At 40.3% G+C, this 19,325-nt stretch overlaps 1 protein-coding gene across 11 annotated transcripts in view; it reads left to right on the top strand.

Moving 5' to 3' along the window:
- LOC140725132 (alpha-(1,6)-fucosyltransferase) overlaps nt 1-19,325 on the top strand; it is an 839,166-nt gene that overhangs the window by 491,861 nt on the left and 327,980 nt on the right. For all 11 annotated transcript variants that reach the window (XM_073040191.1, XM_073040188.1, XM_073040189.1 and 8 more), the window contains one exon: nt 15,202-15,270. The gene's annotated coding sequence lies outside the window, so the exon portion shown is untranslated. The remainder of the gene's footprint in view (nt 1-15,201; nt 15,271-19,325) is intronic.

Raw genomic sequence — 19,325 nt, 5'->3', positions numbered from 1 at the left:
TTTTAGGTAATCTTTTTTTCTTCTTCTCCGTGATGTTTCAGATTTGACCGGAAGTATCTTTCCCCTTTTTTTAGGAATTATATCCTCAAATGGAATGCCCAATCTTCTTCTCAATAACAAAATTTTGAGTCATTTTTTGAATTGTTAAGAGGAGTTGTGGTTCCTATTTTTTATATTAGCTCATTATTATACTATATATGATTGTTATTGAAATATGTATTTGATATAACTTCTCCTCTGATTTGTATTTGTCTTTATATATTTTTAAATTAATAAAAAAGATTTAAAATGGTAGACGGGGTAAATGCAGGCAGGCTTTTTCCACTGAAGTCTGGTGAAATTTGAACTAAAGGACATAGGCTAATGTTATAAGAGAAACATGGGGGGAGTTTCCTCACTCACGTGGTGAGAGTGTTGAATGAGTTGCTTGTGGAAGTGGTGGGTGCAAATTTGATTTCAACATGTAAGATAAATTTGGATAGGTAAGTGGATGGGAAGGCAATGGTGTGGGTGCAGGCCAATGGAAAAGGCAGGTTAATAGTGCATCATGGGCTAGATGGTCCAGAGGGCCTGTTTCTGTGCTGTGGTTTTCTGTGACTCAACGATCTGAAATATTACCGTAATTAAGTTCCTCATCTACCTGACTACATGAGTTTTCCCTTCAGTTTCTGTTTTTATTTCAAATAGGCATGACCTTTTAAAGAAGCTTGAACTTAGCATGTGCTTTCATCCTTCACTATGAGAATGCAAACAAAACATTCATCTTTTGCTAAATTAAAATCAAATCCAATGCTTTGAGATGGGTGACCAGTTCACCTGTTATTGGTGATGCTGACTGAGGAAGGAATGTGGCTCAGAATATCCTGTTTAATTATGTTATGTGTCTGAAGAGAATAACTGATGACAAAATAGCATCAAGGATTTATTAAGAGATCTGAATTGGGTAGAAGGTGAGCTTATGGAATGAGAATGAATGGCCATCATTAAGGCGTTGGCAGTCTCTGCAGAGATAATAAACAATTCAGGCAAAAATTTTAAAATTGCAAGCTTCATCCACTCAGTTGACTAAATAAAATGTAACATTCTTCAGATTCTTATTATCTGTCTACCGATACAATTGCTTGTCAAATTCTATTGCCAGTCCGCAATAGCAAACTGTGCTGTGAAGCTTTCCTCAGTTTTAAGTGACATAACAGCTGTACCCAAGGCTCTGTGGTCAACACCGTGTTTAATTTGATAAGCTGTATATATTACATTAAGAAGCTGCACAGCATGCAATATATTGTAAACCAGAGTCAAATTTGAGTATGTCTGTGTATGTGCAGCTCTCATCTGCTGTCCAATTCTGTTTATCAGTCAGTACCACTAAGACACAGTTCAGTGAAACCACAATAAGAGGGAACTGGATATCCCTGGCAAAGTGCAACCAACAGAATTTATCTTAATGTGTAAATGGCATTAACCACCAACATTGGACATGGTCAAGTACAGGTTTCTAGCGTCTATCATAGAGTCATGTAGTACGAAAGTAGGCTCTACAGCCCAATTGGTCTGTGCTAACCATGATTCCCATCTACACTGGTCCCATTTACCTGCATTTGTCCCATATCCTTTTAAATATTTCTTATCCATGTACCTGTCCAAGTGTCTTTTAAATTTTGTTAATGTACCTGCCTGAGCCATTTCTTCTGGCAGCTTGTTCCATATACTGACCATGCTCTGGGTGATAATGGTGTCCTCCAGTTTCCTTGTAAATCTTTTCTCTGTTGCCTTAAACCTGTGCCTTCTAGTCCTTATTTCCCTATCCCTGGGGAAAAGGATTGAGCTTTCACTGTACATGTTCCCCCATGATGTTTTTGCACCTCTATAAGATCACCCTTCGTGCTCCAATGAACAAAATCTCAACCTGCTCAACCTCTCCATAACTCAATCCGTTGACACACAGCAAAAGCTTTGTCAATATTTTTCTAAATCATGAATCTGAACTCTTTCCAGATTAATCACGTATTTCTTATAGGAGGGTAACCAAAAGAGAACACAGCATTCCAAACCTGTCTCACCAACATCTCGTATAACTGTGATATAACATCCCAACTTCTTTAACTCGGTGCCCTGACTGACAAAGCCAGTGTGGTAAAAGCCTTCATCAACATCCTGCCTACCTGTGATGCCCTTTTCAGAGAACTTCTGTTCTACCACACTTCCAGGAGTCCACCATTCACTTTGAATGTCCAATCAAATTGCAACACATTGCACTTAGTCGAATTAAAATCCATTTGACATTCTGCAGCCCTTTTACAGAGAAGGGCCCTCTGTAATTCTAGATAACTATCTCCACTATCTACAACTCCACCTATTTTAATGTGATCTGCAAACTCACTAACTATGCCTTGTATATTCCTACCCAAATCATTGATATACATGATGAATAGCCATGAGCCAGGCTCTAAACTCTGGGGAACACCACTTGTCAAGGGTCTCCAGTTTGAAAAAGAGCTTCTACCATCTCCATCCACTCCCTATGCCAATTGTGCATCAAATTAACCAGCTATGCCTTCATCCTAAGCAATTTAAGGCTACATCCACACTAGACCAGATAATTTTGAAAACACCGGTTTCGCGTAAAAACGATAGGCGTCCACACTATGTGTTTTTGAAAATTTCTCTATCCACATTGAAACGGAGATTTCGGCGTATCTCCTCCTGCTGCACATGCGCAGGACACATCTACCGAAAACAAGCGACACGTTTGATGTCCAATCTCACCGTAAAAGTGCGCGTTTGTGTAGTTACAGACTAGAAAAACTTAAAACGACAGACAGACAGCAGGAGAACTTAAAACTAAAAAAAATAAATACTGGAGCATATGGCAGCAACCAACAGGGAGTTCATGGACAGATTGACCCAGCTGACGACCAACATTGAAAAACTGACTTAACTCTTGCATTATAAAGCACTTTGTTAAATGTATAAAACATGTCTGCATCAGTGTTATCTTGTATTTCCATACAATGTTACATTAGGCTGTTACACATCTATTGTCAGAGAAGTACTTGCATAAATAGGTAAATAACCTTCATACGAGCAAGGACAGAAAACAGGGCAAAGTGAGTATACTTATTTATTCAGTAAGTTATGGGTCAAAGTATTTAGTGAGTACATTTCTAACTCTTCTGGCTTCAGTCTCGTTGCCGTCTGTTCTGAAATTGTTAGGTTGCGTTCAAGAAAACAATGAAATGGCGCGCTGCAGTCTGATAGTGTTTTCAGAAGTCTCCGGTTACACCGTCCACACTGATCTGCCCGAGCAGCGTTTTCAAAAATACCCACCCTGGAAAGCGTTTCTGAAAAGCTCCAGTTTCAGGAGACGAAAACGCCGTTTTAGTGTGGACGGAGGGTAAAAACGAAGAGAAAAAGCTTCGGTTACGGATTTATCTGGCGTAGTATGGATGTAGCCTAACTTAATACTGCACTCTGCCATGTAAAACAATATCAGAGGCTCACTTTGGATGTTAATTTAAGTGCTGTGGATTGCTATGTGTCACCATAGTTCTTTACTGCTTCACCTTTTCCCAGCTTTGTGAATTGCTGTCGGTGTGGTGATGGTGCTGTCTTACAGCATTAGTAGCATGTTTTAAGAAAATGCAGACAAAAGGGATCAGCCCGTGACCACTCCTCAGTTGTCTGGCACTGATTGTATTCTCATATTGTTAACATCTTTTCTGTATTATTCTCTTGCTGAATGCAACACAGATTTTGAATGGGTCTGGTTGTTAAACTGGCAGTTCAGTAATTCGAAGACCAATTCACAATTTAAAAACAAAGTGAAAATCTGTCTCACATTTGTCTCAAAATAATTAACTTGCAATTATTTAATAGAATCAACACCTTCAGAAAGCATTCCCCTGGATGACCGTCAGTTAATATTGAAAGAGATCTTGCTGCAACATTTTATTGTTTGAGAAGTCTTGCAATGATATGAAATAGAATTTCTTTGTATGCCTACACTTGTAGATGAACCTGCACAATCAGGGGCATTTCTATGTTAGTCTGTGCATTGTGGTTTGTTTCCCTGTAACAGAACACAATATATGTAAGTTGAATTCTGTCCAGCAGTAGAACTTGTCATGAATCGGCCATTGTGAGGAGCAGGTAGTTTTAATCTTGGATTTTCACTTTTGCTGTTAGAAGTTTACCTTTAGAAAGTTGGCCACCTTCTAACAAGATTAGAGTGACCATTATTGAAGTGAAATAAACACAAGCATGATAATTAATAAATAAGTTTGATAAACTACTGAAAATAGGATAAGGCCCAATGGTATGTGCAACTGGTGCTAATATCACAACTGGGTAAATAGGTCTATAGAGTTGCAACTGAGGTAAGGAAACACAGCAGTTTTGGTGCTGGGTATTTTATTTGCAAGACATATTTGGGAAAGGTGAATTAAAACATTCTTGTGCAGTCTTGTACAGGTATTGTGAAAAGCTATGGTTACAAAAAATGGAATGATGCAATTTAGCAAGCATTCTGTAATTCATAGGTGAATGTATGGGATAGGAACAATTTCTCAACTTGAAAGTAAATTTTGTAGCCTGGGGAAAAATACACAATGGGACAACAAATACTTTTTCACATCTTAAACTCCTTAACATCCAATCACATATAGGCTAGACCTTGAAATGAGTTCTCCTCACTCATGCTACGTGAACGGAGATTAACACATACACATTACTCTGTTACATTCACATTCAGTCATGAAACAATAAAGAAAGACACATAAACTTTTACAATATATTGCCTTGCAGCTGAATTACTAAAAAGACTAACCTAGTAGGCCAATTAAGGAACTTCGTGATCATGCTATCCAGCACTGATCAAGTTACTCGCGAAAATCTTAAGTATCCACATGTAAAACACACCAACTTACTGATATTCTAGATTTCCAAACAAGTAAAAATGAATTTACATGGAGATTATCAAATATTATTCACCTTTCCTCGCCAAACCTGGGAAAAGCATTCAAAAGCCGTCCTTTCTAGAACATGGCAACTCTTCGTTCTACTCCACCCATGCAAAATGACATCACCGTTTTCTCTTAAAGGCACAGGCAGCTCTTGTAGCATTACCAAGGTACATACATAAGTGCACTTTAACAATAAAAAAATGATATTCAATAGTCACCTGGCTACATTAATCTTGTAACATAAGCAGGCATGCAGCACAATGCCAGCCACAATGCCCCTTTCCAAGTGATCTGCCACTGTCTGTAACAGCAGCAGATGTGACAAGGACTCTTCTCCTGTAAGGCTGCTGGGCCAGACAGCATCCCAGGCTGAGTAGTCAGGGAGTGTGCTTATCAGCTCATATCTTCACAGACATTTTCAACTCTTCACCTATCCAGGCTTTTGTCCGCACGTGCTTCAAATCAGCCACCATCATCCCTGTACCAAAGAACTCTACAAGTTCAAGCTGACTGCCGTCCAGTAGCAATGACACCAATCATCATTAAGTGTTTTCAATGGCTATAATGGTACACATCAAAGACTCCATTCCTGCCAAACTAGGCACTCACCAATATGCTTACCGACAGAACTGCTCTACAACAGATGCCATATCATCTGTTCTGCACCGAGCTCTGACACACCATACGTCAGAAGTGTTATTCTGGATTTCAGTTCAGCGTTTAACTATTGTTCCATAGACCTTGGTGAACAAACTCTTATTCCTCAGTCTAAATACCTCAATGTGTAACTGGGTGTTACTGGGTGTAACTGAGTGTAATTGTGGTGGCGTGTTGGGGAGGAAGCATTAAGAAGAGGGACGCCTCACGTCTTAATAAGCTGGTAAGGAAGGCGGGCTCTGTCGTGGGCAAAGTACTGGAGAGTTTAACATCGGTAGCTGAGCGAAGGGCGCTGAGTAGGCTACGGTCAATTATGGATAACTCTGAACATCCTCTACATAGCACCATCCAGAGACAGAGAAGCAGTTTCAGCGACAGGTTACTATCGATGCAATGCTCCTCAGACAGGATGAAGAGGTCAATACTCCCCAATGCCATTAGGCTTTACAATTCTACCGCCAGGACTTAAGAACTTTTTAAAAGCTATTATTAATGCTTTTTGAGATAGTGATTTAGATGCATATCATATTTTTTACTGAGTTAAGTATTGTATGTAATTAGTTTTGCTACAACAAGTGTATGGGACATTGGAAAAAAGTTGAATTTCCCCATGGGGATGAATAAAGTATCTATCTATCTATCTATCTACCAGCAGACCTCAGATAGTCAGGATGCACAACCATCATCCTAAACGCAGAGCCACTCAGGGCTGTGTGCTGAGCCCATTGCTGTATGTTCTGCTCACACGTGATTGATGGCCAAACACCAGAGCAATCACATTGTCAAGTTCTCTGATGACACGACAGTGGTGGGTCACATCAGCAGCAATGTTGAGGTAGTCTACGAGAGGAGGTGGAAAAGCTCAAGGCCTGGTGCCAGGTAGATAACCTCTTCCTCAGTGTCAAAGATAAAGGAGATGGTTCTCGACTTCAGAACTCGCACCACTCACACCCCTCTTTCATTGGTAGCACCCCAGTGGGAACTGCGAGCATTTTCAAACTTCTGGGGATGCAGATCCCATGCATCCTCTTATGGTCACAGAACATATCCTATACGATCAAGAAAGCCCACCAATGCCTCTACTTCTGAGGACAACACACATCTGTACTCATGAGCTTTAGAGACACACAGTAGAGAGCATCCTAAAATGCTGTATCAGTGCATGGGTTAGAACATGCACAGTGGCAGACAGGAAGGCTATGCAATTGGTAGTCAAAACTGCCCAACACATCACTGGCACTAGCTGACTAGCATCACCAGCATCAAGGCCATGTATATAGAAAAGTGTTGGAGAAAGCCAGCAATATCATGAAGGATCCCACCCAACCTGCTCGTGGCCTGTTTGAGCCACTTTCATCAGGGAGAAGGTTACGTAGCATCTACACCAGAACCATTACTTTCCCTGAAGCTACACCTCCACCCATTAACCTAGCTGACCATACCCTCGACAACCACTGCCTTATCACTTCCTGTCAGTCACCTTACAAACAGAAACTGCTGTACCTAGTGTCACTTCATCTACACACATTCAATCAATGTATATAAGCTGTCTTATGTATTTATATTGTGTTTTTTTTAAATTATTGTGTTATTTATTTTAATCTATTTTTATATGCTGCATTATCAGATCTGAAGTAACAAATATTTTGTTCTCCTTTACACATGTGTACTGGAGATGCCATTAAACAATGTTAAATCAAAGCTTTTAGTGGTTTATCAAAATTCTCGTAACCCAGAGCATAAAGTGGCATCATCATAATAATTGTTTGTGTCACATTTTCTGTGCCCTTACCCCTTCAGAGTACACCACTATTGTGCTGCTCTTTATCATTTGGCTTGTGTTCACAAATGCTGTAACTTATCTAAAACCTGACTAAGTGTAAAGAGATTACGGGGGTTATTGGAGTGTTACCTCACTTATGGCATTGCGGAAAAACTTTAGAAATCTGCTGTGAGTACTTTGAAATCTGCTTTACCTGGTGATAGTTGCCATTTTGATGTCTGTCAGTGGCACTGCATCGCCACTAAATTCCTTCTTGGATTAGGCAATACCAATTGCTCCTATTTTTAATCATGCAACGTACAACCTGGAGTCAATGTAGGGGCTATTACCTACTGACTGATGGTATAATCCAGGACAGCATGCTTTCATATTGATGTACAAAGTGAATATTGCAATTCTCATATACCGTATGTCCTTCAATATCATATACTGTAAGTTTCCTCATTGTTTTGGATGTGGAAACTCTTCATTTGAGAAAGACATGATCTTGTGAAGCCATTTTATTCCATAATGGGTGAAGGTACTGGACAATCACTTTCAAAATTTAAATCACAGCTTGTCTTAATTTAAGTAATAAGCAACCTGTCCATCCCCTAATCAGATGTGTATTACTTCATATAAAGAAAATTTACCCTTTGTTGGCAGTGTTAAATACAAAACAAGTGTGTTGTACTGACCTCTGAAATTCTGTATAAAATTTAATGAATTTTGGAGTAACACATTGTATTTGATTTATATATTGTTTAGTGTGACCAACTGGGAATGGATTTCTAGATAATCAAGTCTTTACTGGCCTTCCACATCCTGAAACCTGATCTAGTTGAGGCTTACTCACATCGTTTCTATTAGATGACCTAATTGACTTTTGCTTTTTCTATTTGTATTACCCAGTGTTTTTAATCAAAAGGGAAACTTCAAGAATTTCTTTACCAATAATCAAAAATTGTTTGTTCCACAGCCTAATGGTGTAAGATATTTGCTGAATTACCAAAATAAACAAAAAAATTGTGAAACTAAATTCAGTACATCCATTGCAGGATCAAAAAAGAATAAGGCTGCGTTTCACCAAGGTGATATACCATTAGTCACAATACCATTAGTTTCAATATAATTATGGAGAAGAATAGGACTGGACCCAGGGTTGGGATTTTTGATTGGAGAAAGGCCAAATGGAGGTCATTTAAAGGTGAAATTTTGAGGGTACAGAATCTTTATGCTCCTGTTAGGTTGAAAGGAAAGGTTAAAAGTTTGAGAGCACCATGGTTTTCAACGGATATTGGAAACTTGGTTCGGAAAAAGAGGGAGATCTATAATAAGTATAGGCAGCGTGGAGTAAATGAGGTGCTCGAGGAATATAAAGAATGTAAAAAGAATCTTAAGAAAGAAATTAGAAAAGCTAAAAGAAGATACGAGGTTGCTTTGGCAAGTAAGATGAAAATAAATCCAAGGGTTTCTACAGTTATATTAATAGCAAAAGGACAGTGAGGGATAAAATTGGTCCCTTAGAGAATCAGAGTGGACAGCTATGTGTGCAGCTGAAAGAGATGGGGGGAGATTTTGAACAATTTCTTTTCTTCGGTATTCACTAAGGAGAAGGATATTGAATTGTGTAAGGTAAGGGAAACAAATAGGGAAGTTAGGGAAACTATGACAATTAAAGAGGAGGAAGTACTGGCACTTTTAAGGAATATAAAAGTGAATAAATCTCCGGGTCCTGACAGGATATTCCCTAGGACCTTGAGGGAAGTTGGTGTAGAAATAGCAGGAGCTCTGACAGAAATATTTCAAATGTCATTAGAAACGGGGATGGTGCCGGAGGATTGGCGTATTGGTTCTAAGAGTAAACCTAGCAATTATAGGCCTGTCAGTTTGACGTCAGTGGTGGGTAAATTAATGGAAAGTATTCTTAGAGATGGTATATATAATTATCTGAATAGACAGGATCTGATTAGGAATAGTCAGCATGGATTTGTGCGTGGAAGGTCATGTTTGACAAATCTTATTGAATTTTTTGAAGAGGTTACGAGGAAAGTTGATGAGGGTAAAGCAGTGGATGTTGACTATATGGACTTCAGTAAGGCCTTTGACAAAGTTCCGCACGGAAGGTTAGTTAGGAAGGTTCAATCATTAGGTATTAATATTGAAGTAGTAAAATGGATTCAACAGTGGCTAGATGGGAGATGCCAGAGAATAGTGGTGGATAACTGTTTGTCAGGTTGGAGGCCGGTGACTAGTGGTGTGCCTCAGGGTCCAATGTTGTTTGTCATATACATTAATGATCTGAATGATGGGGTGGTAAATTGGATTAGTAAGTATGCAGATGATACTAAGGTAGGTGGCATTGTGGATAATGAAGTAGGTTTTCAAAGCTTATAGAGAGATTTAGGCCAGTTAGAAGAGTGGGCTGAACGATGACAGATGGAGTTTAATGCTGATAAGTGTGAGGTGCTACATTTTGGTAGGAATAATCCAAATAGGACATACATCATAAATGGTAGGGCATTGAAGAATGTAGTAGAACAGAGTGATCTAGGAATAATGGTGCATAGTTCCCTGAAGGTGGAATCTCATGTGGATAGGGTGGTGAAGAAAGCTTTTGGTATGCTAGCCTTTATAAATCAGAGCATTGGGTATAGGAGCTGGGATGTAATGTTAAAATTGTACAAGGCATTGGTAAGGCCGAATTTGGAGTATTGTGTACAGTTCTGGTCACCGAATTATAGGAAAGATATCAAGAAAATAGAGAGAGTACAGAGAAGATTTACTAGAATGTTACCTGGGTTTCAGCACCTAAGTTACAGGGAAAGGCTGAACAAGTTAGGTCTTTATTCTTTGGAGCGTAGAAGGTTGAGGGGGGACTTGATAGAGGTATTTAAAATAATGAGGGGGATAGATAGAGTTGACGTGGATAGGCTTTTTCCATTGAGAGTAGGGGAGATTCAAACAAGAGGACATGATTTGAGAGTTAGGGGGCAAAAGTTTAAGGGTAACACGAAGGGGAATTTCTTTACTCAGAGAATGGTAGCTGTGTGGAATGAGCTTCCAGTAGAAGTGGTAGAGGCAGGTTCGGTATTGTGATTTAAAGTAAAATTGGATAGGTATATGGACAGGAAAGGAATGGAGGGTTATGGGCTGAGTGCGGGCCAGAGGGACTAGGTGAGTGTAAGTGTCGGCATGGACTAGAAGGGCCGAGATGGCCTGTTTCCATGCTGTAATTGGTATATGGTTATATATGGTCATTAGTATGTGATATGGATTGTGCCTTTTATATACAACTGAAGAGCAGAAGGCTTAGAAAAATGGGTGGGGGAGCTGAGGAATGTGTGTGTAATGCAATCTTGATTCAAGGTTTAGTTAATACAAGAGTCATTGAGACCAATTCTTGACAATGGAGTTAGTCATCAAATCCACTGTCATCTCCTTGGCATTGCAAGCAGCAGCTTAGTTGTCTTTTTGAAATACTTGAGTGAAAGGTTAAGTTTCAGTGCAGATATTTTCTTTCTGGTGAACTAGTTTGGATTACCAGAGTAATCCATTTGATATATTTAACTGAATAGCCGACTAAGGAGTGATCACAGTTAAGGTATTTAAAACATTCAAAAGATTTGAAAGGGTAAAGCAAAATTATTTCCTCTGATGGTGCTGTACAGGATAATGGGATACAACGAAGATTAAAGTTAAAAACCATTGAGAATTGATAGAAAATGTCAAAACTAGATTAATGGATTTAAGTAATTGAATGGCCTAATTGAGTTGTTGATATGTTGTGACAGTAGAACGTAGCAGTATAAAAGTGTTTTTAAGTAGCAGTAGAACACAGCATGGAACAGTGCGACCATTCAGACCATAATGTTTCCTGAACTAATCCAATTAGTAATGACATGTACATATGTACATATCCTTCTATTTCCAGCACATTTATGTACCTGTTTGAGAGCCTCTGGATTATCCCTACCATATTTGTCTCTACCTCCAATCAGGCAGCAACTACTCTCTGTGTTTAAAAAATAATTTGCCAACACATCTTCTTTGAACTTGTTCCCCCCCTCCACCTTAAATGTACGCCCTCTGGTATTTGACATTTCAAACCTGGAATAAAGATACTGTCTACTCCATCTATGCCTCTCATAATCTTATCCTGGTAAACCTTGTGTGCACCCTCTCCAAAGCCTTGACATCTTATAATAGGGAATTGAATGCAATGCTCCACATGCACCTAACTAGAGTTGTATAAAGGTGCAACATAACTTCTGGACTCTTGAATTCAGTTCCATGACTAATAGAGGTAAGCATGCCATATGCCTTCTTTACCAACACTAACCTACGTAGTCACTTTTAGGGAACTATGGACCCCCCAAGATCCCACTTGCCATCAACAGTGTATTGCAACATCTCACACTTGGGTGGGTTAAACACCAACTGCCACTTCTTTGCTCATGTCTACAACAGATGTATATCCCACTATATTCTTTGCCTGTTTTCTGACTAACTACAACGCTATGAATCTTTGCATTGTGTGCAACCTTACTAACCAACCCATCCATCTTATATATCACAAACAGCAGAGGACCCAGAATGGATCCAAGTGGAACACCACAGACTTATAGCCAGAACAAGTCCTATTGCCCACTATCCACCTTCGTGTTCATTAAGAGATCCACCATACCCCCATTCTTTACAAATGAGAAAATCTGCAGATGCTGGAAATCCAAGCAACAGACACAAAATACTGAAGGAACTCATCAGGCCAGGCAGCATCTATGGTAAAGAGTAAACAGTCGATGTTTTGGGCTGAGACCCTTCATCAAGACTTTCCTGCTTCGCTACCTCCTCCTCTATCCAGAAATGCCCAGGCAAAGTAAGATGCTTCACATTGATCTTCCTAGTCTCCATGTCCTTTTCCTTGGTAATACTGATGCAAAGTACTCATTTAGGTCCTCACTCTAATCCTCAGCCTCCAGGCATATTTTCCCTCCTTTATCCTTGAGGGGTCCTATCCTTTCTGAATGCCTTGGGATTGTCTTTTATTCTGTGCTCTCATGACTTTCCTAATATACATATGCTTCCATTTGTTTGACTAACTTCATCACCTCTCTCCACATCTAAAGTTCCCTTAACTTGCCTACCTTGTCCTTCATTCTTACTAGAACATATATGTTCTGTACTCTGTTGTTCAGGGTTCCCAACCTTTTTTATGCCATGGACCAATACCATTAAGCAAGGGGTCTGTGGACCCTAGGTTGAGAACTCCTATAGTTGATCTTTAAATGCCCTTCACGTCAGATGTGGACTTGCTTCCAAAACAGATGTTTCAAATTCACTCTCCCAGGTTCCTGCCTAATACTCTTGTAATTTGCCCTGCTCCAATTTAATATTCTCCTGCCAGGCCCATACTATATTTAACTCTCACTATCTTAAAACTATCTTAAAAGGATTTGTGATTACTGTTACTGAACTGTTCTCCCACTGAAAGCTCAATGGCAAGGCTCACTAACACCAGGTGCAGTATTAGCCGCCTCTCTTGTTGGGCTATCTACATACTGTTATTCACCTTTCTATTTCTGCTCCGTCTAAACTTTTTCGCACAAAGGAGATCCCAGTCTAAATTAAGGTAATTGAAGTCACCCATGACAAAAACGCTGTTATTTTTCACACCTTCCCCTAATGTACCTGGATATTTGTTACTCAATGTCCCAGTGACTATCGAGATATCTGTAGCATAATTCCACCAGAGTGATTGCAGCTCTCTGTGGATGAGCCCACTGTTATGTCCCATCTGAATGTAACTGAGATATTGTCCGATTGAGAGTGCACCTGCCCCCCATCCCCTTTTACCTCTTCCTCTCTTTTCTAAAATATCAAAATCCTGGAACATTAAGCATCCATTATTCCTTTCCACCTCTCAACCAAGTCTCTGTTATGGCCAAAACATCATAGTTCCATGTACTGATGCATGTTGTTAGGTTTATCACCTTTACTCATTATACTCCTAGCATTAAAATGCACACACTTCAACCATCTGTCCCAATGTGTCTTTTACCTTGCTCCTGCCTATGGTTTGCTGCTCATAAATAGATGTAAACATTATTAATGTGCAAAATAAATTAACAGGGTATTGATCAGCCTCCAATTAATTATTCAAAATCCTGCTGAATCAGCAGTTACGCTATATCCCTGTGCAAGTTAGAATTGCATAATTTTAAGACCTGTGTCCATCAATTTTTGCTTCATTGTTTTGTTCGGTGGAAAAGCCTCTTGTGCCTCATCCAGCTCAAGTTGCAAGGTGGATGGATGCTGCCAGGAATAAAAATAAGCTGGGAGGAAGAGTGTTAGGCTTAGACTTGTTGCTGATGAAGTACTCTGATGTGATCTTTTTTGCCAGACAGCATTATTTGGTGAAGTGGATTAAATAAGCACATTCTTAGTGGACATCATCTGGGTCTGGTATTAAGAATATTGACTTGATTCCCATACTCTAAGGTGTTTTCGACAATTGCTTCTCACAGAACAGAGTTGAAAGTGCTAAAGACGACTTTCTACCATAGATTTCAAAGAAGCATAATTGCCATTGTGGGAACCTGAAATAATTCAGCTGTTCATGGGTTATGTGCAATATTCTTGCCTGCATTAATTAAGAGGCTAATCAGATGGCTTGGCTTTATTGATACAGTCTAGACAAATGGTCACTACTACTAGAAAATTGGATTCTTTGTGCTTTGTATTTCATAGATTTGGAAGCTGGTGACTGACTCAGTTAGTTAGTTCTCACTGGACCATGAGCCAAAGTTCAGCAATGGCAAAAGATGCTAAACTTGTACTACCTTCACTTTTCTCACTCAATTTACATCTTAAACCTTGGCATTTGATGGCCCATGGTTAACAAAGATAATATCGTAATATAATCTGATGATTTTATTTGGCTGATGAATAGGAGTTTGCAAAATAAGCCAGCCGAATATTCTTCTGCATATCTAGAGTTGTAGAGCAATTCAGCATGATACAGTCCAGTCCAGTCATCCTAAAGAGTCCCTGTTGACCAGCTGCCCAACCACCTAGTCCCAATTGCTTGTGTTTGGCCACATCACTAAGCCCTGCCCTGACATGTAATTTTCCCAGCATTATTTTTAAAAGATACTATTGTACCCACATCAGCCACTTCATCTGGCATCTCATTCTATATTCTCACCACCTTCTGCCTGGATAAAGTTGTCCCTTAGATCCCTTTTAACTCTTTTCCCCTTTCACCCTAAATCTATGCCCCCTAGTGTTGGACTTTCCTGTCGTGGGGAAAGACTGAACTCAGCTTTCCAGGCTTTGCCTTTGCCTGTTGGGAGCTGCACCTGGGTGCATTTCCCACAGATGTGGACATCAGGGAGTCCATGAGGTTCCTTCACTTCCCACACCTTGCAGGAGAAGTGTTCCACTGTCCTAACTACCATCCTATCTCCACTGAATCAAGTACTAAGGATCAACAGTAAAATAAATCCTTACCTGTCCTCACCTGTGGTTGCTCCCTGAAGCCTCTTTGAAGATCTGCTCTCACTCCTCATGCCTGCGCCAATTACTCAGGGAATTTACCTGGTCATCCTTCAGTATAGCAACAAGTTCCACTCTGTGTTGAGCTCCATCAGACTGAAAAATGTTCCTTTAAGTCAGTTAACATCCAGGTCATTGGTGTAAACATGTTTTTATAGGAAAAGTTACAAGCAAGCACAAGCCCTTTTTATGTTGCCAGTAGCTAAGTAACAGTGTCATTGGACATATGGAATAGAGCCTCATGTTCTTTTTTATTTCCACTAGGATTTGACAGCCCAGCACTGAAAGATGAAATGCTCCAACTGAGTTTCACTCGTATGGCTGTGTGTTGAGGTAAGACTGTATTTCCTCAGCCTAGACCCTGTAAAATTATCATTTGTCATTTGTAATTTTGTAGCCATGGCAATATTTTACTTGTGGTTATTTGCATTGTCAGTTGGCTGGATGTTGTTGAAAAAAACTGAACCCTAAACAAAAGAAAAGTGGAATCTGGAATATAAGCAAAAGATGCTGTTCAAACTCACAGGGTGAGTGACACTGATGGAAGGAGAACCAGTCAATATTTTAGATGCTGTCTTGTCTGCTGAGTTTTACCAGCATTTTCTGGGGTTTTTTTTATTTCAGTTAAACAGCATTGGCAGTTTTCTTTTGATTTTCAAAAGAAAGCGGACTCTAGCTGTAGATTTTTCATCAAGGTTTACTCCCAAAGCCGTCCCCATGAGTGGGTATAGCCACAAGGCAACGGAGGTCTGAGACTGGAGTTTTCTTTCTGCTAGATAAGCTGCTGACCAAGACTGACAAGTTCCATCTGCCCAAAGTGACTGGTTTTAAGTTACCTGGAACCCACCTTTACCCCTTCTCTTGTCAGTAGAAACAGTTCCACTGGACTGAGTAGCTAAGCCACACATCAAAGCCAGGAGTTTGACTTAGTTCTTGGAGGTTATTTGAGATGCACGCCATTGGGAGCATTTAATAGGAAGTGGGAGCTTCTCCTCACTACTACCCCTGGTAGTAACAATCTTAAGGAACTGGAAATATACAAGTCTCATTTTTATGTTAAAAGGATTTTTCTCACCAAATACAGGTATCCCCTGCTTTTCGAAAGTTTGCTTTATGTCACTTCGCTCTTACAAAAGTTCTACATTAGTACCTGTTTTCGTTAACCAAAAGAAATCTGAAGAGAATTTTCACTTTTACGAAAAAAGGCGAAAAGCAAAAGTAGCGTTCAGTGTTTGTTTAGCAGCGAGCCGTTACTGTACAGAGGCAGCGCACACCCCAAGCAGCGACAGTGGCGCCGCCAAGCTCCTTCCCCAGGAACTACACTCAGCATCAAGCCGCCATAGCTTTGAACTGTGTCTGTGAGCATCTGTGCTTTATCTCAATTTATTTTGTGCATCCGTCAGTAAGATGTGTCCTAAGGTATCAGAAAAGCCTAAGAGAGCTTGTAAGGGTGTTACGCTTAGTGTAAAACTGGATGTAGTTAAGCGTTTCGATAGTGGTGAACAAAATAAAGACATAGTGCATGTGTTGTACTTGCCTGCGTCCAGCATTCATACTATTTACATGCAGAGAGAAAGAATCTTGAAAGCTGCCGATGTTACTATTGGTTCTGCTAGTAGCAAAGTGGTCTCTTTTAGTCGGCATCATTCCTGCTTTTACTATATGTTAGTGTAATTTTAAGTTTTGTGTGTTATTTGGTATGATTTGGTAGGTTATTTTTTGGGTCTGGGAACGCTCAAAAACTTTTCGCCTTATAAGTTAATGGTAACTGCTTTTTTGCTTTACACCATTTCAGCTTACGAAAGGTTTCATAGGAACGCTCTACTTTCAGATAGCGGGGGAAACCTGTAATTTGTGAGTTCACATTTGCATTTCATGCAGTAATGGACCAGCTTTAGAGAGAGAGGAAGTGTACATTCCCTCTCAGATATCTGCTGGCTATTTGTAGCATGGTCTCCCATTGAAACTTGTTTCAGGCATTTAACATATTATTCACGTTAATTACAAACTGTTGTCGCAGTTTCTTGGACTGTTGTTAGCAAGCAATTACTTTGAATAGCGTATCCCAGTGAGGACCATTATTTGAAATTCCAGAATCATATTCAGAATCAGGTTTGTTATTGATGCACCATCAATAACTCTCGGAGACGTGAGGCGAGATATAGGCTTTTATTGGCTGGAAGAAAGAACAAGCAGCAAGTGACCACCACACAACATCCTGGAGACTGAGGCCGGGGCTGTGCCTCCAATCGCCTTTATACCGGGGTCCGTCGGAGGAGGCACAGGAGCAGTCAGCGGGGGGGGCGTGTCCAGACAGGTATATGTAGTTCACCACAGTTATCATTGACACATGTTGTGAAATTTGATATTTTGTAGCAGCAGTACAGTGCAATACATAAAAATTACTAAGTTACTAAAATCAGTATTTTTAAAAAAACAAATAAATACTGCAAAATGGGTTTATAGACCGTTCAGGAATCGGATGGTGAAGAAGAACTTGTTCCCAAGATGCTGAATGTGAGTCTCCAGGCTCCTGTAGCTCCTCCCCAATACCTGAGGGCATGGCCTGGATGGCGAAGGTCCTTACTGATGGAGGCCTCCTTTTTGAGGCATTGCCTTTTGAAGATGTCCTCAGAGATGGGGAAGGTAATGTCCATGATGGAGCTGGCTGAATCTACAACTGTCAGCATGTTTGTTTTCAATCCTGTGTATTGGAGCTCCTGTACTAGATAGTAATGCCAACAGTCAGAATGATCCCCATTCTTTAGTGACATACCAAATCTCCTCATACTCCTAATGAAGTACGAGGAGTGATTGATAAGTTCATGGCCTAAGGTAGAAGGAGTCAATTTTAGAAAACCTTGCACATTTATTTTTTAACATAGTCCCCTCCTACATTTACACACTTAGTCCAGTGGTCATGGAGCATACGGATCTTGGACCTCCAGAAAGTGTCCACAGCAGGGGTGATTGATAAGTTCATGCCCTAAGGTAGAAGGAGATGAGTTATAGAGCTCTCACTGCAGGGATATGCAGTTCAACTCTTTGAGTGATTATGCAAAAAGTTTGAAGTTAATAACTCATCTCCTTCTACCTTAGGCCACAAACTTATCAATCACCCCGATGCGTTATTAACTTCGAACTTTCTGTATAATCACTCAAAGAGTTGTAATGTATGTGCATGTAATGAGAGCTGTATAATCTGCATGGTGGTCAGTGGGGTGCCTCAGGGATCTGTTCTGGGACCATTACTCTTTGTGATATTTATAAATGACCTGGATGAGGAAGTGGAGGGATGGGTTAGTAAGTTTGCTGATGTCACAAAGGTTGGAGGTGTTGTGAATAGTGTGGAGGGCTGTCAGAGGTTACAGCGGGACATTGATAGGATGCAAAACTGGGCTGATAAGTGGCAGATGGAGTTCAACCCAGATAAGTGTGAAGTGGTTCATTTTGGTAGGTCAAATATGATGGCAGAATATAGTAAGACTCCTGGCAGTGTGAAGGATCAGAGGGCTCTTGGTGTCCGAGTCCATAGGACGCTCAAAGCAGCTGTGCAGATTGACTCTGTGGTTAAGAAGGTGTATGATGTATTGGGCTTCATCAATCGTGGAATTGAATTTAGGAGCCGAGAGGAAATGTTGTAGCTATATAGGACCCTGGTCAGACCCCACTTGGAGTACTGTACTCAGTTCCGGTCACCTCACTACAGAAAGGATATGGAAGCCATAGAAAGGGTGCAGAGGAGATTTACAAAGATGTTGCCTGGATTGGGGAACATGCCTTAGTAGAATAGGTTAAGTGAACTCAGCTTTTTCTCCTTGGAGAGACAGAGGATGAGAGGTGACCTGATAGAGGTGCATAAGATGATGAGAGGCATTATTTGTGTGGATAGTCAGAGGCTTTTTCCCAGGGCTGAAATGGTTGCCACAAGAGGACACAGGATTGAGGTGCTTGGGAGTAGGTACAGAGGAGATGTCAGGGGTAAATTTTTTACTCAGAGAGTGGTGAGTGTGTGGAATGGGCTGCCGGCAATGGTGCTGGAGGCGGATACGATAAGGTCTTTTAAGAGACTTTGAGATAGGTACATGGAGCTTAGTAGACTAGAAGGCTATAGGTAAGCCTAGTAATTTCTAAGGTAGGGACATGTTCGGCACAACTTTGTGGGCGAAGGGCCTATATTGCGCTGTAGGTTTTCTGTGTTTCTATGTTTTAATTGGCGACTGCTGACCAACATTTTCTAACTAGCGTCAATCGCGTGCATGTCATGTGGCCGCTAAACACTGCACTGTGCTTACAGTAAACAGTTTTTAGATAGAGTCATTTGCAAGTTTGTGTTCAAAGAGCAGTGATTTTAGTCACTGACAGTTATAAGCATTAACTGCTTTGCT

Source organism: Hemitrygon akajei, chromosome 3 (assembly GCF_048418815.1).
Source record: "Hemitrygon akajei chromosome 3, sHemAka1.3, whole genome shotgun sequence".
NCBI classification, from domain to species: domain Eukaryota; kingdom Metazoa; phylum Chordata; class Chondrichthyes; order Myliobatiformes; family Dasyatidae; genus Hemitrygon; species Hemitrygon akajei.
This window is presented reverse-complemented; position numbering and strand designations above follow the sequence as displayed.